This window comes from Sus scrofa, chromosome 15 (assembly GCF_054392235.1).
Source record: "Sus scrofa isolate SSC_HxYL_T2T_F1_AM1 chromosome 15, Sscrofa_HxYL_maternal_Yorkshire_Landrace_v2.0, whole genome shotgun sequence".
In the NCBI taxonomy this organism is placed as follows: Eukaryota; Metazoa; Chordata; class Mammalia; order Artiodactyla; family Suidae; genus Sus; species Sus scrofa.
This window is the reverse complement of record NC_139397.1, coordinates 18,054,509-18,081,425: the sequence shown is the minus strand read 5'-3', so window position 1 is coordinate 18,081,425 and position 26,917 is coordinate 18,054,509. Positions and strand designations below refer to the sequence as shown.

The 26,917-nt window shown below is 36.1% G+C and overlaps 2 protein-coding genes and 1 long non-coding RNA gene across 64 annotated transcripts in view; 2 read left to right on the top strand and 1 right to left on the bottom strand.

Moving 5' to 3' along the window:
• The window catches only part of ORC4 (origin recognition complex subunit 4), a 78,027-nt gene extending 59,887 nt beyond the window's left edge, over positions 1–18,140 (bottom strand). For 6 of the 20 annotated variants that reach the window (XR_014829085.1, XR_014829083.1, XR_002339407.2 and 3 more), the window contains exon 1: positions 17,167–17,287. The gene's annotated coding sequence lies outside the window, so the exon portion shown is untranslated. Of the gene's footprint in view, positions 1–8,864; positions 8,954–9,486; positions 9,584–11,116; positions 11,206–13,688; positions 13,727–17,166; positions 17,288–18,014 lie in introns of those variants that run through there. The other 14 variants (XR_014829086.1, XR_014829084.1, XM_084998715.1 and 11 more) reach the window with 7 other exon arrangements.
• On the top strand, positions 478–7,664 carry LOC146395741 (uncharacterized). The gene is made up of 3 exons (XR_014829089.1): positions 478–919; positions 2,546–3,926; positions 5,233–7,664. It is a non-coding gene; the product is annotated as an uncharacterized LOC146395741 (long non-coding RNA).
• MBD5 (methyl-CpG binding domain protein 5) overlaps positions 17,569–26,917 on the top strand; it is a 438,228-nt gene continuing 428,879 nt past the window's right edge. For 26 of the 43 annotated variants that reach the window (XM_084998711.1, XM_084998688.1, XM_084998703.1 and 23 more), the window contains exon 1: positions 17,654–18,253. The gene's annotated coding sequence lies outside the window, so the exon portion shown is untranslated. Of the gene's footprint in view, positions 17,605–17,653; positions 18,254–26,917 lie in introns of those variants that run through there. The other 17 variants (XM_084998691.1, XM_084998684.1, XM_084998699.1 and 14 more) reach the window with 2 other exon arrangements.

The following is a 26,917-nucleotide window of genomic DNA, read 5'->3' as shown; positions in this document are numbered from 1 at the left end:
TAGTGTTATGACATTTTAAATGAAAGAAAAATGACGTGATAAATTGAGGATATTGCCTGGATTGAAAAGTGGCTGACTTTCAAAAGCATGGTACTTAGCCAAAATGAAAACAAAAAACCCCAGTACCAACAAAAGATACTTTATGGACTTTCAAAAAAAGCAGAAAAATAAAAAAGTAGAAAAGAAACTGCTTTTAGAAAGAAATTTGTGCTATAGAGAGAGCACTTTTTAAATGTTTTCATCTCGACTTTGGGGCTGAAAATGGTATATTACTTTTAAAAATTCTTAAAAAACATTATGAAGAGGACTTTTTAGTTTATTAACAGATATTCCTACAAAGAGTATGAGTGAGTTTTATAACAATTTGTTAAAAATATAAAAACATACCATTTTTCCAATCAGTTTGCAAAAACAACTAATTTACATGAGAAGATGAAATTTACTAACAGAATTCCTTTTTTTTTTTTTTGTCTTTTTGCCTCTTCTAGGCCTGCTCCCACAGCACATGGAGGTTCCCAAGCTAGGGGTCTAATCAGAGCTGTAGCCGCCTGCCTATGCCAGAGCCACAGTAACGTGGGATCCGAGCTGCATCTGTGACTTACCCATAGCTCACGGCAACGCCAGATCCTCAACCCACTGGGATGGAAACCACAACCTCATGGTTCCTAGTCGGGTTCGTTAACCACTGAGCCATGACAGGAACTCCAAAATTTACTAACAGAATTTCTATAAAAAGTTAATAAAATTGGAGGATGGGACTAAAAATAAATAACATACAAATGATCACTATTTTCTCCATTCCTTTTTTGGGGGCAAACTTAAAAAAGTTCCAGCAGAAGAACATATCAATTCATGACAAGGACTCTTTTTTTTTTTTTTTTTTTTTTTTTTTTAAGGGCCAAACCTGCAGCATATGGAGGTTCCCAGGCGAGGGGTCTAATCAGAGCTGTAGCTGCTGGCCTAAACCACAGCCACAGCAATGCGGGATCCTAGCTGTGTCTGCAACCTATACCACAGCTCACGGCAACAATGGATCCTTAACCCACTGAGCAAGGCCAGGGATCGAACTCTCAACCTCTTGGTTCCTAATCAGGTTCATTAACCACTGCACCATTAAGGGAATCCAAGGACTCTTGATTTAAAAAAAAAAAAAAGAAAGAAAAAGACGTAATACTACTCTCTTTGATAATGACTGAAGAAAAAACGCTGAAAATAATACCACCATCAACCTCCATATAATTAGGTAAAAGTTAAAAAAATAGAGATTCTACTACTGTTTATCTAGTATCTAACTCTCTATGGTTGTTGGCATTTTTCAAAAAAGAATAAGAATAGGCAAAAGATTAGAACTTTGCCTCTTTTCAGTTAGTAAAATGTTCTTGATTAGATAAACAGTCAAATAATGTAAAACAAAAGACATTTTAGGAGAGTTCTGTGGGAGGTTTCCACATTTTGTTATTGTTCTTTGAGATGAAACTGAGGAAAGAAGAGCTGTTTTTCAGTCAGCTAGAATTAGTTTTCATATAACTCTTTCTACTTGGTCTGTTTGTAGCAAGGTAAAGATGAAAATAGAGTTAAAAGAAATGATGAAGGTGGGGAAAATAAGCAACAAAATTCGTATCAATTCCAAGTTAACAAACAAGCAAACATATTGTTAGTACTCCTAAAGGGATCAGATTGAAAATGTTCTCTATCAAATTATGCAGATTTAGTCAGTCAAGTTGGGGCACAGTTTCTGGTAAGATGTTTCCTTAAGTTCTTCAGGGCTGAAACATAATTCCAAATAAAATAATAGCTTTTTGTGACTTCAAGATAAACTTATCCACAGTGGACCAACTGGGATAACTGCTGACAATTGTATAAAAATCTATTTTTCTCCTAATTTGTTCCCAGTGAATACAGAACTGTACAATTTACTTAGGAACTGACTCAGATCATATGAATTCAAGGTTTAATAATATTTAGTCTAATCATATAATGACATACTATGTTCTTTATTGGTATTGAAGAAAAATATTTATAATGTCTAATACTCAAAAGTTACCAAATAATTCATATAGAAGGTTGCAACTCTCCAGAAAAGCCATGCTATCTCTCACCTCTGAGTTTTCAATACTGCATAGCACTGTGCCTGGAACCACATATACACAAGGAGATACACCCTCGTGTATATATACACATACACACACACACACATATATGTGCATAGATACTAGACATTGTATATCTTTTAGTAAGTAAATTTACATTATAAAGTATCTATATGAATACCAATACCAAATATGCCCATTCGGTTGTTTTTGAGAACATCGTGGATCAATAGTCACAAAATGAGTAAACATGGAGTTCCCCTTATAGACTAGTACCCATGGGGATGCCAGTTTGTTCCCTGGCCTCGCTCAGTGGGTTAAAGGTTCTAGTGTTGCTATGAGCTATGGAGTAGGTTGCAGACATGGCTCAGATCTGGTATTGCTGTGGTTGTGGCACAGGCTGGCACCTGCAGCTCTGATTCGACCCCTAGCCTGGGAACTTCCATATGCTACAGATTCAGCCATTAAAAAAAAAAAATGAGTAAACAACCTCAGTGGGAAAAGCACAGATTTTAATAACATGAAATCTTCAGGAAAAAAGGGCATTGATAAAACTTTTGGACAGCAAAGGAAACTGTAAACAAAAAAGACAACCTACAAAATGGAAGAAGATATTTGTGAATGATGCAATTGACGAGGGATTAATCTCCAAAATATACAAAGAGTTCATATAGCTCAATACCAAAAAAAAAATCACCTCAATTAAAAAATGGGCAGGAGATTGAAATAGACCTTTCTCCAAAGAAGACATACAGATAGCCAAAAAGCCCATGAAAAGATGCTAAACATTGCTACTGTTAGATAGAGAAATTTTATTGTTATTAGAGAAATGCAAATTAAATCTACAACGAAGCATCACCTCACATCCTTCAGAACGGCCATCATCAAAAAGTAAACAAATAATAAATGATAGAGAGGGTGTGGAGAAAAGGAATCCTCCTACATTGTTGGTGGGAATGTAAACTCATACAGTTACCATGGAGAACAGTACAAAGGTTCCTTAAAAAACCAAAGTTACTAAATGAGCCTATAATCCCACTCCTGGGCATATATATTTATCTGGCAAAAACATAATTCAAAAAGATACATACACCTCAATGTTTACTGCAACACTATTTATAACAGCCAAGACATAGAAGCAAACTAAGTGTCCATCAACAGAGGAATGGATAAAGAAGATGCGATGTATATATATGTATACATGCATACATGCACACACACATAGACACACACAATGGAATGTTACTCATCCATAAATGCCATTGGCAGCAACATGGACAGATCTAGAGATCATCATATTAAGTGAAGTAAGCCAGATAAAGACAAATATCATACAATATTATATTGCTTATATGTGGAATCTAAAAAAGAATACAAATGAACTTATTTACAAAACAGAATTAGGCTCAAAGACACAGAAAACAAACCTCTGGTTACCAGAGGAGAGGTGGGAGAGAAATAAATCAGGAGTCTGGGATTAAAATATACACATTACTATATATAAAATAGATAACCAACAAGAACCTACTGTATGGCACAGGGAACTATACGCAATATCTTGTAAAAACCTGGAAGAGAATGTTTAGCAAAGAATACGTATATAACTGAATCACCTTACTGTATACCTGAAACACATTATAAATCAACTGTATTTCAATAAAATTTAAATTAAAAAATTTTTAAAAAGTACTTGTAAGTTAATATAGTATTGGTCATGGAACAGTCCTTATAAATGATGACATGTATCAATTTTGCATTAGTATAGAAGAATAAAAAAAGAGAATGTCTTTATTTGTTTTTTGTCTTTTTCTAGGTCTGCACCAGCAGCACATGGAGGTTCCCAGACAAGGGGTCCAATCGGAGCTGTAGCTGCTGGCCTACACAACAGCAGCAGCAACATGGGATCTGAGCAGTGTCTGCGACCTACACGACAGCTCATGGCAACAGCGAATCTCTCATCCACTGAGCGAGGCCAGGGATCGAACCCGCAACCTCATGGTTCCTAGTCGAATTCGTTAACCACTGAGCCACAACAGGAACTCCTGGGAGGATGTCTTTAAAACACATATCTAAAAATAAAAATAAAAATATACTCACTTCTAAACTATGAAATGAATGAAAGAAGCTAATGAAAGAAGCAACACAAACTTAATCTAGAAATCCTTTCAGTTTTTGGAATGCAATATATCATTTTATTGGCACTGATTTATGTTATAACTACATCTTAAATATTATACTAGCAAACAGTCTACATTCTCTGAGCACATGGAATCTGACTAGAAACATGCTAAAAAAGGAGAAATTAATCTTGTAAATCAAAAGAATGGTTTACTTGGGTGGATAAATAGTATAAAGGAAACAAAGATTTGAATTCAATGAAAACATCGTTTTTGGAGAAAGAAGAGGGTATCACATATGGGACTCAAGATTTAAGATCTGGGCACTGAAGTTAGTAAGGAGAGAGCACATATAGGCAAATTTTCTCTGAAAAACTCTCAAATGCCTATAAAATAGTATTGTACTTTTTCACAAAAGCTATTACTCCAGGGTATATGTTCATTTGAGAAAAATAATGAATAGAATCCTCCCCACTATTCAAATAAATTTTCCCTTCAACATGCTCACACAGTTGAATTTATGTAAATATGGTACGCTACAACTCCAGTGAATTAACTAGCGAATGTTAATTTAACATATCTTTGTAAGGAGAAACTGAAAATAACATTGCTTTAGGGAGAAACCACTTGAGAATTTCTAGAAATTATTCATGTGAACCCAAAGTCTTACAATTTTCCCCAAAAATCTTAAGAACAGTATGTTTCTAATGAGACTTTCAGTTTATGCAGGAAACATAAGGACACCAAATTCCTATAATTTGAGTACTAGGGCCAAGGAAATTATGTTCTCAAATCGTGTTTACTGGAGTTCCTGTCATGGTTCAGTGGTTAGCAAACCCGACTAGCATCCATGAGGATGAGGGTTTGACCCCTGGCCTCACTCAGTGGGTTAAGGACCAGGCATTGCTGTGATTTGTGGTGTAGATTGCAGACATGGCTCGGATCCCATATTGCTGTGGCTCTGGCATAGGCCAGTGGCTATAGTTCCAACTGGACCCCTAGCCTGGGAACCTCCATATACTGAGGGTTCAGCCCTAAAAGACAAAAAAAAAAAAAATTGTTTACTAATAAATAAATACACAGTGCCTCCTCCCCCATCAGCATGTTTAGGTAATTTTGCCATGACAGATGAAAACTTGAGTTTAAAACATTTTTACTGTAATAAAGAGATTTGGCTTTTTTCTTTTTTATGGGAGGGAGTGCTAAAAAATTATCTTCTTTTTTTGCTTTAAAAAGACAGCTTAGAGTTATTTCTTGTATTCAATACAGAGGAAAACATCCTTTTTCAGACTCCAAATCAGAAGAATGCTTAAAAACTTAACTTATTCCTTGCACTGCAAAATAAGTGTTCATTGTAATGACTTTAAGATAGTAAAGTATACTGTGTTCAACATAATTAGAGACTCACTTGTTTTTAGCATGATCACCAAAGATAACTTCCTCATTTTCACACAGAAAAAATTGAGACACAAATTTATTCTCACTCAGATCCAGTTGCAGGCAAACTGAAGTTAAGAATTCAGGTGCAATAGATCCATCTTTTTCTGTAAACCTTTTTACCCCCTCAAGGTTAAAAGGCTGATGGCAAGGCAACTAATTGATAACTGAATATGAGCAGATAGATTCAAAACATATGTTTCCTATATTATTGTCATTCTTCATATACCTTTTCTCATATAAACACCATTCTCTGTCCCAAGAAAATGCTATTCCTTAACCACCGAGGTAAGAAAAACAATAAAAACCACCATCATTGAAACAAAAATGCCCAACAACCATAAACAACAGGGAGAAACGAGTTAAAAAAAAAAATTAAATACCTCCTGACCAATCAATTTCCTAATTCCTAAATAAGACAGAACTAGCTCAGGACACCAGGTCACTCCCTTGAAAAGTCAGCAGGTAAACAAACATGGAACCTTCAACAGTTGTTAATAAAAAATAGTCTTTTCTAAGTAAACATAAGAAAGCATATGAGGAACAGTTTTTTCTCCCTTTGGTGGTAGACCAAACTGCATAGCAATGAGTTAAACCTAACAATGGCTCAGAAGCAGAACCTTCCCCTTTAGGAAGGCTGACCGGGTGTACCAGTTAGTTAATCTTGAGTTCCTTTAGAACTGTCATTGATATTACAGAAGAAACAATAAAAAAGGATAAGGTTACGCCATCGGAAAAGCTAAAAAGCTGAAATGACCAGAATGCTGAAGAAAAACACATGGGCTAAAAATCTCTGAGAATAGAAGCAGTTACAACCCATAATTAGTAAAAGAAAACTTTTGTAAAACTAAGTTTGCTCAGCAGAACTCCAGAATAACTGTAAGATCTAAAGTAGCAGCAGTGGAGTTCCCTGGAGGTCTAATGGCTAGGATTTGGTGCTTTCACTGCTGTTGCCTGGGTTCCATTCTTAGTCTGGGAACTGAGATCCAACATTAAGCTACTACAAGGTGTGGCAAAAAAAAAAAAAAAAAAAAAGAAAGAAAGAAAGAAAAGAAAAGAAAAAAGAAGTAACAACAGGATAAAGATCATAAGGGAGACAGGAAAAATAAACGGTAAAGGATTTTACCAATCTCTAACTATGAATACTCAATAGCTCCATTTATTCCAACTAAAGGCAACAACTAGAGATCTCTAAAAAAGTAAGAGCTGCTTCAAAAAAGTGGGGACTAAGGTCTGAGAAGGTGAGGCGGTACTCCAGATAACTTTCTGGATCTTTTAAGAGAGGAAATCTCATCTCAAAATACAACGTTTTCTTTATATTCTAGAAGAAAAATTTGTATTTTCCTTTTAACTAGCCTCCAAATAGACCCACAGTAGTTCTCATATTCTAGTGTTCATTTCTTTGAGTAATCCCCTACCATATCATAGAACTGGCTAGTATAACTGACAGGTTATTGTGGAAATGATGGAATGTGAATTCTGAGGATATGCTTTGACTTCCCCTAGACCACCTGTTCTAGTAAAGCCACTGCCACATAGCAAAGACAGTCAGGCAACCCTATGAAGAGGTCCATGTGGTAAGAAACTACCTGCTTTTCCCAGGAGTCAATAGTAACTTGCCAGCCACATGGGTGAACCAGTTAGAAGCAGATTCTCCAGCTCCTGTCAAGCTTTCAGATGACTGCAACGCTAGCTAATATCTTGACTACAACTCATGAGAGATCAAAAGCCACAACCATCTACCTAAGCTTCTCCTGAATTCCTGACCCACAGAAACTGTGTGAGAAAATAAATGCTATTTTAAACAACTAATGGGTACAACTGCTTTGGAGTGTTTTGCTACATAGTAACAAATAACTAATACACACTTTTTCAGAATTTATTTATTTTTTTTGTCTTTTGTGGTTGTTGTTGTTGTTGTTGCTATTTCTTGGGCCGCTCCCGCGGCATATGGAGGTTCCCAGGCTAGGGGTCCAATCGGAGCTGTAGCCACCGGCCTACGCCAGAGTCACAGCAACGCGGGATCCGAGCCGCGTCTGCAACCTACACCACAGCTCACAGCAACGCCGGATCCTTAACCCACTGAGCAAGGGCAGGGACCGAACCCGCAACCTCATGGTTCCTAGTCGGATTCGTTAACCACTGCGCCACGACGGGAACTCCCTCAGAATTTATTTTTAAAAAAAGTATTGGATGTTCTTAGAGATTATCATACTAAGTGAAGTAATCAGAGAAAGACCAATATCATATGATATCACTTATATGTGGAATCTAATGATAAATGTATGAAATAATTTACTTATAAAATAGAAACAAACTCATGGATTTCAAAACCAATCTTATGGAGGGAAGGGAGAAATTGGGAGGATGGAAATAACATGTACATTTAGCTATATAAAATAGACAATAAGAATCCTGTACAGCATTGGGAAATCTATTCAACAGTTTATAACCTAATGGGAAAAAAGAATTGATATATGTATAAGTGTAACTGGTTTACTTTGATGTACACCTGAAACTAACACAACTTTGTAAGTCAACTATATTTCAATAAAATAAAAATAAAAAGTGTTGATAAGCTGGTTACGGAGAATTGGTCATGAGTACTATAAATTTCCTCTTCCAAAACAAAAACACTCCAAAACCCACTGGGAACTATATCTAGTCACTTATGATGGAGGATAATGTGAGAAAAAGAATGTATATGTATGTATGACTGGGTCACCTTGCTGTACAGTAGAAAATTGATAGAACACTGTAAACCAGCTATAATGGAAAAAATAAAAATCCTTTTAAAAAAACCCCAGCCCAAAACCAAACCACAAAAATCTTAGAGCGGATAAGGAGTGCAATCCTTCTGCATAGCGCAGGGAACTATACCTGATCACTTGTGATGGAACATGATGGAGGATGTAAGAAAAAGAATGTGTATACACACACACACACACACGCATGTCTGGGTCACTGTGCTGTACAGCAGAAATTGACAGAACACTGAAAATCCACTATGACAAAAACTTTAAAAAGCCACAAAATCTAGCGGATATGATCATGGTAACATTGAGAGAAAAACATATGATATTTTTGAGATAACAAGAATACATATATTGGTTTCTGCCCCTGGCTTCTGGCACAGAAGAGCTCCAGAAACTCCTGTAACTTCCTAAGAGCACCAGGAGCATTTTTTCTAGTTATTAGGTAATGGAACCCAGTTCCTCACACAGGGATCTTGAAACTCTTGTAATTTCCTGGGTGATAGAAGTGCCTTTGTTCTAATGAGGTGTTTCTCAGTGGGGTCCTGAATGGGTCCTGGAAGAGAGGTGGTCAGTAGAAAGACCCATGATTAGAATCTTGGAATTTTCAGCACCCCACCCTCTCCATTCTGTTGAATAGGGAGAAAGACTAAAAATGGAGTTAATGATCCATATTACCTATGTAATGAAGCCTCCTCCATAAAAAGCCCAAAAGTATGGGTTTTGAAAAACTTCTGTACTGGTGAATATGTGGAGGCGGGAGAGCAGCAGCCACTATACCCTGCCCTAAGCATTTCTTTCAAATAATGGTTCCTGAGTTAACATTCTTTCACAGTACACTGGTTACCTAGAAAGTAAAATGTTTCTCTGAATTCTGTGAGCTGCTCTAGCAAATTAATTGAGCCCAAGGAGTGGGTCATTACAACTTTTGAACTACAGTGGGTTGATCAGAAGCACAGGTGACAACCTTAACTTGCAACTGGCATCTGAAGGGGCAGGGGGTATCTTGCAGAACTCATTAACTTGTGGAATCTGATGCTATTTCTAGGTAAAGAGTGTCAGAATTACGTTGAATTATAGGACACTCACCTGGTGTCTCGGAAGTGCTTGGTGATATGTGGAAACCTGCCCCTTTCCACAACCTTAGGCTGAAACTAGGTGCAGGACTATACAGTTTTAGGCAAACCTATTAGTAAAGAAGAAAATAAATATGTAATGTGCAACTTACAAAGGAAACTAAGTAAACCAAAATACTGCATAACAGAAAATAAAGCACCAAATTGATGAAATAATTACTCATAAAAGATAAATAAAAAGTAGAGGCAGAAAACCTGAACAAATTAGTCATCACAAATGAAGTGGAAAATGTGCTCGAAACCAAGCACAAAAATGGCTATAGACCCAGGTAGCTTGGGTCTAATTTTTAACTAAACATTCAAAAAAACTTCAAAAAAATTAGTTCCAATATCTAGAAAAAAAGGATATAGGCCTTTTGACATTATTCTATGCACCTGATGTATTCTTTGTTAATAAAACTGAACAAGGGTTAAAAAAAAAAACAAAAAACCTTTATAAAGTTGACAGAATTCTTAAAAAGAGTCAAAGATTATGGTTCAAATATTTATTAGCTATGTATATAGGAAAAAAATATCTTTTAGAGAATGCTAGGAACTTAGTTCTTTAATTTGAAATAGGACAAGTATCAAAAACTCACTGTAGGAGTTCCTGTCATGGTGCAGTGGAAACGAATCCAACTAGGAACCATGGGTTGTGGGTTTGATCCCTGATCTAGCTCAGTGGGTTAAGGAATCCAGCATTGCCAAGATCTGTGGTGTAGGTTGAAGACACAGCTCGGATCTGGCATTGCTGTGGTTGTGGCATAGGCCCAGCGGCTATAGCTCCGATTTGGCCCATAGCCTGGGAACCTCCATATGCTGCGAGTACAGTCCTAAAAAAACAAAACAAAACAAAACAAAAAAAAACCTCATTGTAAAGAATGTTGCAAATAAAATCATGAACAATGTGCTCACTACTACTACAAATATTTAATAGCATTCTAGAGAAAACAAGTAAATTTTTAACTTTTAAACATGTCAAATGTATGAAATTATTTTAACATGAATTTAAATACAATATGCTCATCAGACATTGCATCAGAGTGGTGCTATAACACATTGGACATGATACAAACTACCCAGCTTTTAGAGGAAATGTTTTGGGTATTTACTCATTATAAAGTAAGCTGACTGACACACAGGCTGAACTAGAAGTGATTAAGAGAGCAATATAAGTTGATATTTCTGGGTCATGTATATGTTAAAAAGTATATTTTTATAAACTACAGAAAGAAAAAAGCACACAGGAGAACATAAATATGTGCATGTGTGTGCCAAAAGAAAAGCTAACACACTCAGAACTTTAATCTTGCCAAGTCTGACCTCAATCTTTAGGTCAAAACTTCATACTAATATTGATTCCCAAACTAATCAAAGCAGCAGAATAAAATATAAAGGACTACGATTTTGTTGTGTTTTTATTGGAGATGAGGAGGGAGACTGAGAAAAGAATGTAAGATTAAGAGTAAAAATTTAGGAAAAACTAGCAACCCCAACACATACTTGTTTGAAGATAAGCATCAAAGGCAGAATTGGGAGTGAAAGAGGGAGACAAATGGAAATAAAAGGATAGGGAACAATTCCCTATTCTAGCTTCCATCTACCTTCTAGTTTATAATCTTGAAATCATATCTTATTCTTCCATTAAAGCATCAGTAAAATGTACAAAGCCATCCAGTCTCAGCAGCCAATCCTATTCAAATAGGATAAACACAAAACAGCAAAGTCACTTAATAATCAGTACTTTAATTTGGGCTAGAAATTCACTGACAAAGTCATCTCCAAAGATCTGCAGTGCTAAAATGGTTAAAATTGAAGAGAAGCCTCTAATTTCACTCCATCAGAAGACAAGCAGTTCTACAAAGGGTAATACAGAGGGACTCTTATACCAGGGGATACAAGGCACAGTAGAGGATGAGAGTATAAAGTTTAAAAAAAAAAATTCAGTGTTGAGATTCCTGAGCTCTACTCTCACTGAAACCTAGAGCACTGTTAACATCTCAGAGCAGGAATCTCATGATGAGCAATAGCGACATTCTGAACTAGATAATTCTTTGTTGTGGCTGTCTTGTGCATTGTAAAATGTTCAACAGCACCTGCAACTTCTATCCACCAGTTTTCAGTAGCAACCCATTGCCAAACGTGTCTCTAGACACTACCAAATATCCCCTGGGGGATCGTACTATCACAGCAGAGAACTACTGACTTAGAGGAGAAGACTGGGAAACTTTCCTTGTTGGACTCTTATTAGCCCAAGAGAAAAAGCTTCCAACCTAAAAAAATTGACATCAGGGTTTTCCCCTCTAAATATGCCCCAGTCAAATTTTTCCACCATGAGAACTATCAATAGCAAGCCCACATTAACAGAGACATTACATAGGTTTCCAACACTACTTACACAAATTTGAACACACAATCAAGGATCACAATATAACTGAGGAAAGCCTCCAAAATGAGAGGCTTAAAATTAACCAACAAAAATAAAAACTTAGAAAAAAACAAGTATGTAGTGAAAAATTAGAAAACAAAACTTTAAATCCATAGAGTGGGGAAAAAAAAAAGCTAGAACGCCACAGAAAAAATACATACATCAAAAAATATTGAAAATTCAAAATATGATAGGAGAAATGAAAGTCTCAAGGTTTGAAAAATTAAATGTTTCCAGAAAGTGTAAAACAAAGGGCTAGGAAAAGATGAAAAATAGAAGAAAAGAAACAGGTCCAGAAGTACATTGTCAAATTGCAGTTCCAGAATCAAAAACACATAGGCAAGAAAATTACAGAAAATGTATTAGAAACTTTCTCAGAAACTTTCAGAGCTAAGGAATACAAATTGCCAGACTGAAAGAACACATGAAATGTAGAGCAAAGCAGATGTCTGTGGACCTATAATAAGTCACCTCACATTACTGTGACATTTCAGAACACTGGGTACAATAAAAAAAAAGATTCAATAAGAATCAAAAAGTTTGCAGAAGCTTCCATGGGGTGAAGAAAGTGAAGTCCAGTTTAAAAATAAGAATGGCCTCAAATTTTATATCAAACACAAAGAGTTCCTTCACAAATCTAAAGAGAAACATTACAAGTTTAGAACTCTACACCCAAACTAACAGGGTACAGTAAAGACATTTACAAGAACATAATCCCACACATTTGCCTCTCAGACACTTATTGGAGACTGCAACAAAACAAAATGTGTACATGAGACAAAGGATTACAGGATTACATGGGATATAGCAAACAGAGCATAGGATAGAGGCTGCATGAGGAGCAAACACATTAAGCAACCGGCCCAAACAGATCAGAATATCCTGGGAAAAATTTCTTGAAGAAGGTTGAACTGATAAAAATAATTTATATCTTTGAACCTATGGAGAGAGTATGCTGACAACTAGCACACAGTTTGGAATTAAAATACTCATAAAAACTGAGAAACTATACAGACACTGAATGGTTATCTACCAAAAACTAAGGTATCAGTGGAACAATGGGAGAGTTCTGGGGGTTTTTCCGTAAAAAATCCAAAACTACATCATTCACAATGGGAAGTCAAAAATGGAAAAATCAAGAGACGGTAGTAGAGGATGTTATCTGGAAATACGGAAGTAAACACCAAAAGGATCAGCCAAGAAGTTTTTAAAGGGTCTGCCCCTAGAGTGGGGGAAATGGTGGCTGTAACAGTCACCCTGTCCAACATCATACAAGGTGAGGGATAAAAGTTGAATCATTCAGTCTGCAATGGGCAATACTCTGGAGAACCAAAGGATATGATAAATAGTTATGGGCTGTTTTCAGTAGTAATTCATGTAGAAGCAGTTGATACTTTAAGAATGTGTTTTTACATTTGAAACTGTTAAGTTAAAAAAAAAGATACAAACTGCCTGGAAATATTTTCTAAATTTTAATTAATTTGGCATCTTATACTGTACAGATCGATGTGATTTTATGATTTTTAAACTAATGTGTGACAATTTAAAACAATTTTGGCTAGAAGAAAAAAAAATCTCTAAAATTAAAAAGAGAATAAGGGTTCTATTTATGGTAATGGCAGATCAAATCAAGCCAACTGCAAAGTCAACAAGAAAGCTTAATAATAAAAATCAAACAAAAATAAGTCAATCTGATATTACATGACAAAATCTAGGAGAAAATAAACGAAGAAATACACACTCAGTACCTTCTTCCTGAGGTTTTCCGTCTATCCAGAATAAAAGACTAAGAAATAAAAAGAAAGACCAAGTTACTGGTGACTTTGCAGAGCTATTGGGAATTAAAAAAAAAAAAAAAAAAAATCAAAGGCATAGAGCTTATCTAGCATGTGCACTCAAAGAAACGATCACCTAATTCTGAGACCTTAAGGGCAGCATCATCAGGAAAAAGGAGAACTGGAAAGTAAAACAAAGCTTGTGTGATTAGAAGCCCTGCTTAACATCATGTATATAACAGAAGGGATCCCAAGATTTGAACATGAACTAAGTGACTTAAATGGTAGCATCCCTAAACAATTTTCCTAAAAAAAAAAAAATTTCTTCTTGAGGAGGACCTTATTCTAAGACTCATGTATTCCTAACATTTTTCAAATACAACCATCACACAGGCACACTAGGAGAAAAAAAGAAAATCACGAACACAGAAAATGACCCATTAAAAAAAAAAATCAAGAAACTGGAATTCTGCACTACAGACAACAAATTAACTACAAATACTATGTCAATAAAGGCCACAACTGTAATTTTTAGCAAGTAGCTAGAAACAGTTAGGGTGGACATAGGTGATATATTTCCTAAAAAGATGTGGATCCGTAGACTCAAGAATCCCAATGAGTTCAAAACGGGAAAAAGAATTCCATACAAAAGCATCATGAAGAAACAGCAGAAAATCTATGACAAAGAAAATATTTTTTTAAAGGCAGATTTCTTCTAAGCAGCAAGAATTAGACAGCTGACTGCTCAAAATCAATAATGGCAGCCCCCCACCATAAAACAGTGGAACATCTTTAACAGGGCTGATAAACAACCACAATCCTACAATACCCCCAAAACATTTTTCAACATTGCAGGTGAAACAGACATTGTAAGGTAAGCAAAAAAAATTAAGCAATTTGGCCATCAGTATGTCTACATTAATTAATTTCTTAAGAGTGTATACTCAGGCAGGAGGAAAAAGATTCCCAAAGAAAATTCAAAGATGCAAGAAGAGATGAAGAACACCCAAAATGGTAAATATATCGACTCAACATTGATAGCAGAAAACAATGCTGCCCAACTAGAATACAAGGCCACTCACACATGTAACTTAATATTTTCTAGTATTCACATTTAAAAAAAGTAAAATAAGGTGAAATTAATTTATTATAATTTCAACAAGTAATCATAATAAAATAATTTTACACTGTTCTCATACTAAATCTTAGAAATCTGAGGTTTATTTGACATTCACAGAACAACTCAGATGCTAATTTGTCATCAGAAATATGTGGTCTTAATTTTTATAAAGTTTACAATTGAGACAGTAAACTTACATACTCAGGTTGTTCCAAGCATACTTAATGAATCTTCCGACAACTGAATCGAGTATCGATTTTCAAATTTAAATTAACACAATACTAAAAATACAGTTTCTCAGTAATACTACCCATATTTCAAGTGTTCCATAGCTTGTGGCTACTGTACCAGATAGCAGAAGTATAGGACATTTTCCCTGGAGTTAAAATTACCCCCCAAAATTCAAATAACAGTAGCAGTATATAAGTCAGTAAGAATGAAATGAAGATAAAGCTATTATTCAGGATGTGAGAAATGCTACAAGCACAGAGAAGATATTTGCCACAATGCTCAAGTCTTTATGTAAAAACACAGACAACTTAACTGGACACAATCCAAATGTCTGTAATACTGAACTAGTTAAATTTTGATTTATTCACAATAGGACTCACTACACTACACTTACTATACTATAAACATTACTATACAGCAATAAAAATACATGAACTAAAGCTAACAGGATTAAATATTGCATAGTAAGAGAAAAATTATACATAACTCATTTACATATAGAAAAAAACGTGTATTGTTTAGGAATGTTGGAAAAGGTGGTTTAAAAACACTTGAAATAAAATTAGGAAATCATTACCATAAAAATATCATTACTACATTTAAAAAAAAGAAATTGTTACCATAAAAATCCAGCCATCTTTGGGAGTACTGAAGAGGGAGGAAAGAATAGGAATGGATTGGCGGGGGGGAGGGCGGAGCATTGTTTTCTCTCTTTGGTAGTGATTACAAAGTGTGCACGTTATAATTATTCATTATACTGCATATCTACGACTTGCACACTTTTTTGCACATTTTTATTTTGTCGTAAAAAATTAAAAACTTGTTACGTAAGGCACTTTTATTGATTTGCTATAATTTTTTTCTGTTCTAAAGTGGCAAACATTTGGTTTCAATATAAACAAAATGTTAAGGCACAGGTGTCTAGTTTTTACTCCATTCGACAAGATTACTGCACACACAGAAAGTGGTAAAAGCAGTCAATGATGCATGAATAGGATCTACTGTCAAAACACATAGAAGTAAAACGTAGAAAATAAGTAGTAACTTTAACTAAGAGTACGCTGAAGGACACACCACAGAATTAAATAATACCAACACAACATAAATATGTGGAATTTTGGATTCCTGGTCTTAAAAGAAACTATACATGAGTGATAATCTTTCAAAGCACCTTCAAAAGAAGTTAACTGAAAGACTAGAATGGTTTTAGTTATGATTGTATGAACTGAATGTGAAAAAGAAACGGTGCAATTTTACTGAAAAAAATACCTTTATTAATGAAAATCCATGAATCTTTTCTTAAATATTCTGAATTAACATAAGGGAAGCATTATTTCCAGCAAAAACAGTTGCATTTAATTGAAAAACCAAAGGCTAAATCCGAGGCTAGTAACCAAAGTAATTTAAAATAAAAACCCATTAAAATAATTTTTAAAAACCCTCATCTACACTACAGAAAGGGAGAACTTTGATGATATACCTTCCTTATCAACGGTAACATACAATATCAAGGATTACACAATCCCATATCCTTTTCTAAGAACAACCATAGGCGTTGTGGTGCAGCAACAACGCAAGACAGGGAGAGAAATTCCACTCGAGACATCCTAGCTTATTCCCTCCCCAAAGCCACTCCAGAATTCCTAGAAGGATAGCGAAGTAAGGATTGATGGTCATAACATCCAACATAAGCAATGCATTTAATGCTATAAGTTGTCAAAAATCACACAGCTTGTCTCCCTTGCTAGGCAGGTCCCCTGCTTTGAGCTGAAACAGTCATCAGAAGGCTCCGGAGATCCAATTTTTCTCTTACACCTGGACCATCACATTTCTCACCACCACTGGGTGTAGTCTCCACCTGCCATAGATTTAATCTCATCAGGACTCCCTAAACTCTTCAAGGATTCGTCGCCCGCAGGCTCACAGGAAGGCTATGAGATGGAAGAAGCCAGCCTAGTTTCTGGCCTGCCTGGCCTAGACAGGCCTGCCCCCCTTCCCGCATACCCAGTCTCCAAAGCCTTCCATCCTCCCCTTTTCGATTCGCCTTTAGCCAGTGGCGCCCATGGCCTTCGTTCTGAGGCCAGCCGACCCCCATGTTACCTCTCACGAAAAAGCCAGCCCTTAAGAGGGCAGAGCGGTATTCTAGAGACCGCGGAAAATGATCCACAAGCTCCTCTCGCCGCGTAGTCAGCTCTACCTCCCCAGAGGCTGCCAGCTATACACCACTACTCCCAGCGTGCCCCGCGCAGGGACCGCCTTTCCCACCACTCCCCTCTCCCGCCCAAACACGTGACCTCCTTTTGCCTTGGTCCACGCCCACTTCCGTTCCTCCACTTTCCCTTAGGAAGGAGGAGGGGGCTGGGGGTGTTAAAGAGTAGCGACTTCCTCCTACTCCCCGCCCCCGCCCCTCTACCCCCTGCTACAATGTCTTCCGGGTCGCGATCGCCTCGGAGCCTTCTGGGAAACCTTCACATTTCCTCCCCTCCCCCTCCTCCTGCCTTCAACCAACCAGCCTCCCGTCAGAGAGGGACATGCGCAGTGAGTGCCTCCCGTCTCTTCTACCCGAACCCCCCCTCCCCCCCCAAGCAGAGAGACCCCAGCAGCAGCAGCAGCTGATGATGAAGAGAGAGGCAGTGGCAGAGGGGGGGCACCTTTTATTTCTATTTTTAAAGGGACAGGACACTAATTTTACCCCACTTCAACCTTGAATTGAGGGGGGTGGGGGGAAGGCGGCTGAGTTCCTTCCCCCACCCTCCAGCCCTGAGACCTGAGAGGGGGATTGAGCCTGAGAAAGAAGGAGAAGGAGTTTCTTCTTCTTCCAAACCCCCCCATCCACGACTCCTACCCCCTCACCCCTCCACTAGCCTCCCTCCCGAGCCCTCTCCATCCTCCTCCTCTTTGGCCGTGAGAGGAGAGAAAGAGACCAAAAGCCTCTTAGCAACACAGACCCTTCTCTGCTGCTGCTGCTGCTGCTGTTGCTGTTGCTGCTGCTGTTGCTGCTGCTGCTGCTGCTGCTACTGCTGCTTGGCCCTGGCTGGAGACATCTCACTACACCCAGGAGCAGCCACTTCCCCAGCTCTCCTCCTCCTTCGCCTCCTCCTCCTCCTCCACTCCCCCCCTCTTTATTACCCTTTGTGTCATCCTCCACAGCTCCAGGGAAGGCACTCAAAAGTGGGGGGCAGGAAAGGTAAGTGTGTCTGTGGGGGCTTCATTGCCTTCCTGTGGCTCTGACTTTAACTCTGGGGCAACAGTAGCACCAAACCACATACGCAGTGGAGCTCCCGGGTGAGGAGGGGGTGGTGCTGGGGGGGTGGTGAAGGAGGAGTAGGAGTGGGGAGGGGTGTGTGAGGTGGGTGCCCATCCTGTCAGAGGAGGAAGGGCACTTTTTATTTTTATTTGCTGTTGTCAAAAGTGGTTTCTCTCCTCCAGCTAACATCTGATTGTGTCTTGCTCCAGTGGGGGAGAATACAAAAACAACCCCCTCCTTCCTCCAATGAGGCGCCAGGGAAAGAGACAGAAAGAGGCACACTTTCTAGATGTCACTTTAAAAAATCATTTGGAGAGCTTTTTTCCTTTTTTCCTAGGAAAAGCTCTGCTGCATTTGTTTCTGTGTGGGAAAATGTCGGGATCTGGATTGTATCGGAACTGCTTATCCATTTGTAGACCTGAGTGTTTTCCCCTTTTTGGTTCTGTATGTGATTTGGATGTTGACTTCAGTGTTGGAACAGACTTGATTGGTTTTTGCTTTCTGGGTTTAATTTTCCTTTATTCGTTTTGTCTGACTTGCATAGAAAATTTCAAATTTTTGGTGATAGAGGCCTTTGGTTAGGTTTTGGCTTGTATTATTGCTTTTTTTTGTTAAATGTTTGTTCATATATTAGCATATGAAGTTCATAGCTGAAAATACTTAAAGTTTAAATGCCGCTGGTATTGTCTCTCTGTAGCTACGTTCCTGATATTTATTTTACATAAGATGAGAATATTCGCTATTTCATAATATGGGTATTTTCCTAATCTTTGCAACTTGTCTGAACAAGTAATCCCCATTGAAAACTTTTATGTTGTTCTGGCTTCATGGAAGGCCAAACCTCTCCATCAATAGTTTGCTGGATTGGTACCACTTTCAGTTTTAACTGAATTATTTATTTACTGTTGTAAATTGAGATGAGTTTTTTATCTCTTGGGGGTACTGAACCAAATTGCTCACTATATGTGAAAGGAGAAAAATTTCTAAAATATGGTTTTCTGAGTCGAAGAAATCATGATGTTGTAGTTAGTATATGCATTGTAGATGTTAATTGAAAGATAAATCCAAATTTAGGTTTATAGAGTAATAATCTTGATAAAAATATCTATTCTCCATTTTCACTTGGCATGTTCTTAGTGAAAGATTTTCAAATCTAGTACAGTATTTGATTTCACAAATGTTAGAAAGTATGTTTCTGATGTAGGCCTTTTACCAGGGCTTACATTGGAAAGTGGTATTTTGTTTCATATGTACATTTCTTTATCCTTTCCTTAAAGATGGATGCACACATTCATACACACACACACACTCACTCACTTTCTCTCACACACACACCCTTTTTTGTAACTGCATTGGTATCTCTGATCCCATAATTTATGTCAGCAAAAAATATTCTCCTGTAAAGCAGCAATTTTGTGATCAGACTGGCAATATGAAAACAGCAATTTGATCAACTAGAAAGGATTGAAGAAAAATAATCTCGAAGGATATTTGACATAAATATTAGACATAATAATACTTTTAATTTTTTGTTTTCTTAACGGTACAACCAAAACGTAATATGCCTATATTTTAGTGACAGGAAAAGCATTGCATATGCAGAAACTTGTTCTGTAAAATCTTAATTACTGATTGAGTGCGAAAGTAGACATTTACACACAGGAAAAAAAAAGCTGTGTAGCAGTGAACATCATGGTCCTAGTTCCCTCCTTTCTATTATAAATTTTGAACAGTTTTGTACCTTTTTCTGAGATTTAATTGGTACACTTAAGCAGAAATCTGTGCCAAGTTCAAGTTTGTCTTCCAGCAATACTACTGTTCCAGATCCACCTAGGATTTCTTGTCCTCATCTTAATACTTCAGCAACCTTAACCTAAGAGATGGAAAGTAAAACTTAGTGAAGAAATCTTTTTTTTTTTTTTGGTCTTTTTCTAGGGCTGCACCTGAGGCATATGGAGGTTCCCAGGCTAGGGGTCTAATTGTTCCTGGCCTCTGCCAGAGCCACAGCAATGCCAGATCCAAGCCGCATCTGCGACCTACACCACAGCTCATGGCAACACTGGATCCTTAACCCTCTGAGCGAGGGCAGGGATCAAACCCACAACCTCATGGTTCCTAGTCAGATTCTTTAAACCACTGAGCCACGACGGGAACTCCAAGAAATCATTTTTAAGTAAAGTGAATTTTGTAGGTAATTGGGGTGGTGCTGTCCCAGTTGGCAGCTGAGTGAAAATCAACAGCTTGATTATAATATCTTAACTTTGTTTCTGTTTTCCTTTGAAAACATTCCATACCCCAACCCAGGGTAAGGCTATATGGTTTGAAGATTCCACACCTCCTCTAAGTTGGATGAAGATCTACCCTTAGAAAACTATGTATTTTTATTATGGCTTATTTTTAAGTATTAAGATGTATTTTAGAATTGTAATTTTCAACTGGGTGATATCTTGGATGTCACTTTATCCAACTCTTTATTTTCCATATTGCTAAAGTTCAGAGAGTTCAAGGAACTTGCCCAGAGTTCCAAGGCCTGTAAGCGGACAGCACATAGACAAGAGAACTCTGATTCTTGATACTCACTTTGCCATACTACCTCATTATTTTTTGTCAGAAATGAAACTGTTGTGCACAGTCTGTGTATGGCACTTAAAGGTTAAATGAAGACATTCTAAGAATATGAGATGTCTGTAAAGCCTCAGTTTTGTCCATATAATTAAATAATCTGTTGAGTTTTTAAGAGGTACTGATTTCTCTCATATGGATTATTATTATTTTGAGATATTTCAGCTTTCCCTAATGCTTATTTTTCCTTTGTACTTCTTATTAATCAAGTAAGAGTAAATATATCTCTTACTTTTGTATTAAGAAGCTCTATCTCTTTCATTCTCTCTCATTCCTTCTCTCCCCTTCCCTGTCTCTCTTTATATATATATATATATATGTGTATGAAGAATGCATATTGTAATATAAATGTTTACTTGTGATTCTTCTTCGGTGAACTGCTTAAGTAGGACTAAAGATTTTTTCTTGTTCCCTCACAGCACAATGTCTAGTTCACTGTAGGCCCTACTGGTTGTTTGTCATAATTGATATTAGAGTTAGGAATATTTGAATTTCTTCACTCTCAGATACGGAATTCCTTCTTTTTCATCCTTTTTCCTTTCCTTCCTGCTACAATTTATTCACTACTATGAAGATTTTTTCTAACTTCACTGTGGTTCTCCCTTTTTCGAATAGCCAAATTAAATCCTGTTAACCAATAGTATTCATAATAAGTAAAAACATATTCTGTATGGGCTACAACTTGATGAAAATGATTTATTTTAAATAAAGGATAATCAAAAAAATTCCTGTTAAAAAGATTCTAGCAAACATTCAGAATACACTTAGATTTCATTTCATTGAGTAACTGGTACAATAGGTTATTGGAATAGTTAGGCTGCTTTTACCAGCTCTATAAAGCAACCATTACTTAGGTGACATGTTTCCCTGACTTTGTTTTTTTGGTCCTTACCCAGACAATTATCAACTTTCCAGTTTTCTATGGATATGAAGATTTACTCCTAGTCATCAGTGGGACCCCAGGAAGTCAGCCAGAAAGCCTATGTCCAACTTATGTACCTTTGCAAACTTGTCTGTATTTCGAATGTATGTGCAAAACAGATTGTACTTAGTTATTCATTAAACATTTATTGAGCATCTTATGTATGTCAGGCACTGTGCTAGTCATCTGAGAAACAAGGATGGTCCCTACAATTTAATGTGAAGAGAATCTTAACTGTATTCCACAAGTGTATTGGTCATATCTTTATTTGATGTTTCTACTTAAATAAATTTTATTAACTAAATAGATACCATTAGGTAGAAAAATGCATGTTTAAGAAGAATATTTCTGTATTTTATTAGAATAGAGAAATGCAAAGAAAAATTTTCCACTTAATACTGTATTCTAGGGATTTCTATTCTGTATATAATTCACTAATTTTAGACCTATTATTTCACTATTTTATGAAAATAGACCATGTGGCTATCACTGCTGATATTTTACTGCTATATAGTTTTACTTGAAGATGACCAACACGGTTCATTAAAATATCTCATTAAATTATTCCCCCCAAAAAGAAATCTAACTCTCTAATCTTAAACATTTTTTTCCTCCAAAGTAACTTTTTCATTTTTATATCTCATATAACAGGTTATCATTCATGGTTTGTTGGAAGACATTGTACATTAACATTTTGAGCATTTAATTATTTTCTACCATAGCTTAAGCTGACAGTATGATTTAATTATCATGAACTAATTATAGTATAGACTATTTAGGAGTTTTGGAATTTGTAATGTGTTGTAGATAAATTTGGAGAATTTTGGAGGAATCAGTTGCAGTTTTTAACTTATGTGGTATTGTTTCTATAACTTTAGTAAAGTTATTTGGAATTTCTTAGTTGAAGGATGTTTCAAAAAACTGAGAATACTATCTTAGTTCTGTCATGGTTTTCATATGTAATTTACAGGTTTATTAGAGAGAGAGATTTCCTGGATTTCCTTTGCTGTCCTTAAAGTATGCCTTTTGGAATAATATCGATTCATAATTTAAAAGAGGGAGGGGTCTTTCTGGTAGAGTATCTTGTAAAGCTAAATAGACTTCTGAGGGTCAGTCAGTTCTGATCTCTTTCACATTCATTCTTAACCTTCTATTTTGGTAATAATCATAGTTACCATTATTATAAGTGCCTAGTACTGTGGTAAATATTATCAATCCTAGTCAGTCCTTACTGTGGTCCTGTGAACTTTGTAACATTGTCTACACATTGCAAAGAGGAAGTTTTTCCTGACAAAACAAGATTTTATTATAATCAGCAAAATATTCCATTATAGTAAATTCATGACACTTTCTAATTAAAAACATGGTCACAGTAAAGAGTTTTTATCAGTCAGTAAATACTCTGGTAAATATTAGTAAAATCATGGCCTTGGTAGCTTACTGATAGATGGAAATTTTCTAAAAATTTAGGACAAAAACAAACAAAAAATCCAATCTTTTATAAGGAATGTAGATCCAAACCAGTGTGCAATTTGCAATGAAATATACGTAAAGTCAGTCTTCTCTTTGTGTGGCAAAAATGACATTTAGGCCTTCTAAATACTGAATTTCCTTTGTCTTGCATGGGGTTAAATTTAATATTTTATTGCATGAAATTTGAAGGTTCCAAAAATTTGTGACCCAGAGAATATTTACTATAAAAATTTTTATATAACTGTTGATAATGGAAAACCTATAAACAAAGGGGAGTTTATATTGCCTAATGCTTTGGTGTATATACACATACTTTCTGCACCTCTGTCTTACAGTATTTTATAATTACTACATTGCCTTTATAGGATTAAATTTAATGTACTCTTTTTAGTATTACTTAAACTCAAATGTTTTTAGTATAAGAATGGACAACTTCTTGGATTCTCTTGATGCCTAAATTACTATATAGTTGTTCTTCAAAGCAGCTACTGAATTACGATACTTTTTAATCCAGCCAACAAATGTTGATTTTTAATCTTCTGCCTTTTAGAGAAAAGAGGTTTTTTTTTAAATTCTGTTTTATTAATGACATAACTTTCATATCTGTCCTAAGTAAATGCATTTCATACTGTATGCTTACATTGACTCTACTACCCTATAAACATTATGCCAATGCATCATGACCTGTAGAGTTTAGAAATATTTTTAAATGCTAAAAAATCTATAATGTGTCATCTCATTTTTCAGAAAGGTTTTTATGTTTAAGCCAATCTCAATAATCAGTAGGATAGAATTTGGTCCTGAGTAATCTCCTTAGATAACCTAAAGTTAATTCAGTTAAAGATGGAGATTCTAACTCTTCAGCATTTCTGTTTGAGGTATTTCTATATCATGTAAGATTATAGAAGTTGGAATGACTCAGTATAGCTCTTCAGAGAGACAAGGTGCAAACCAGGCTTAAAATATATTAATGTATTATCTTCTAATGTAGCTGGACATAACAGAAAGGAAAATCACCTGGCAAAAAACACATACTGCGTTCATAGTTGGTTGTGGGGAGTTCCCGTCATGGCCCAATGGTTAACTAACCCGACTAGGAACCATGAGGTTGCAGGTTTGATCAGGGCCTCACTCAGTGAGTTAAGGATCCAGTGTTGCCTTGAGCTGTGATATAGGTCGCAGACGCGGCTTGGATCCCATGTTGCTGTGGCTCTGGCATAGGCCCGCAGCTACAGCTCCGATTAGATCCCCTAGCCTGGGAACCTCCATGTGCCATGGGTGTAGCCCTAAAAAGACAAAAAGACAAAAAAAAAAAGTTGGTTGTGAGTAATCCTGATTTGAGTCCTTATTTCGGTTGACCTCTATAATAACCTTTTCTTAGAGAACTTGTAATTAAATTCTGTGTCTTTGAGTAATTTATTAGAATGTATTGTTTTAAAGGGCTAAAATGAGTTATATTAATTGGATACCACTGGTGAAAAAATTTTGCACATCCATGCATCACTGAGTCCTATGCCACCAACTAAGATTCCAGCAATAGGAGGACAAATTTCTCTATGGTACTAGAGTTAAAACTTACAGTCTTTTGCTACCTTTTTAAAGAAAACTTAATGTCTATACCTCAGAAGTTAGAAGTAAATGTAAAATGTTTTTTAAGGTTGGCTGATGCTAAATTGTAATTTGATTCTTCCTGGTATTCAAGTCTATCGTTTTCTATACGCCTTGAGTTCCTAAGTGTCTACTAATCTGGTGAATGTTAATTAGTATTACTAGTAATCTAAAAATAATAATGTAGGCTGTATACTGTATACATACACTCACTGGTGTTTGGTAGGGAAGTATTCCACATTCCACAAAAGAACGTATTGATTTTTAAATAGCTTCCTTGGGATATACTGATCTAAAAACCAGCTGCTTTGTAAGATATAAAGGATTTTTGTTTATTTGGAAAGTAAATATAAAGTTTTTATCATTACTGAATATTAAGCAGCATCAAAATACTTGGGAAATCAAATACATGTTCCAGTAATGACAGAAATTTAGAGGCTGGTTTTTAGCATTATTTCAAAATCATTTTCCTTCCTCCATATTTGTCACACAGGAGTTGTGCTGAAGGATTTCTTGGCCATTTTAGAGACTGTAATCTAGTTAAAAGGTTTGTTTATGCTTCCCATCTCTGTTCTGCTGATGGTATTAGAATGCAGGCCAGAGCCAGACATCTAACTGTTTATAACATTCAAACTTCAATTAAAGCTATAGCATTCAGCTCACTATATATCAGGAAGCTCATATCAGCTACAAATACTGCCAGTAATAATGGCAATGATTTTGTGTAGCTATAGGCCTTCCTAAATCAAGCCGCTCCTTATAAATTCCTTTTTTTCATTTAGGAAGTAGTAACATTTAATTATTTCATGTAAGTCTAAAAATGAAGTTACTTTCTTCTAGAAGTAGTATAGAACTTCCTTTAAGATATTTTTTGCTAAAAAATCCTAACAGGTTATATTATTGCATATCTTATTTAAATGATCCAATTTAACTTTTTTTAAGATTAGTAAATTCTTAGTAGATGTTAGTTTCTTATCCTCTTGATAACAAACTGACTCCTGTTTCTAGTTTGAAGAATAAAGCAATATTTTGTCTGTTACACAAGTAGCAGTCTCAATACTACACTATACTTAATGTGTATGAGAGGAGACTAGATCCACATAATTCAATTTTAATTTAATTTTATGTTGCTTTTCTGGTCTGGTGCTCCTGCTGTTTGTGTTTTCTATATTCTAAGTATATTGATAAATGGTTTTTAAAGATTTTGTTTCTTTTTAAAGCTGTTAAGAATGCTCTAAAACATTTTTTCATCAGTTTCTCTGTATTTTTGTACAATTTGCCTCAGTGAGTCAGAAAATTTATTGTATGTGTCTGATTTTTCTAATCAGTGGGCAAATTTGCTATATTATATTGCTTTTGCTTTTCATAAAACTTTTAGTCTTTATTAATTTTAGACTTTGATTTACTAAATATGTGTATGTATATAGTTTTTTAATTTTTTTTTTTTTTTTTTTTGTCTTTTTGCCATTTCTTGGGCCGCTCCTGCGGCATATGGAGGTTCTCCAGGCTAGGGGTCTAATCAGAGCTGTAGCCGCAGGCCTACACCATAGCCATAGCAATGCGGGATCCAAGCAACGTCTGCAACCTACACCACAGCTCATGGCAATGCCGGATCCTCAACCCACTGAGCAAGGCCAGGGATCGAACCTGCAACCTCATGGTTCCTAGTTGGATTCGTTAACCACTGAGCCACGACGGGAACTCCCTGTATATAGTTTTTTAATAAAATACAAACTTTTAGGAGATTTAAACATTTGGGAATGATGAAAAATAACATTAAATTGAATGAAAATTTGCTAAAATACTTTTAATTAAGAAATACTACAATGGAGAAAGCAGAGTTACTCATTTTCCTTGGCACTGAAAGTAATGATCCATTTATTTTAGAATACTATTGGTAGAAAGTTAGGAAATACTCCCTGTAGTATTTAAAGATAAAAGGTAATAACAACCATGTAAACTTTGACTTGTAGGCTAAA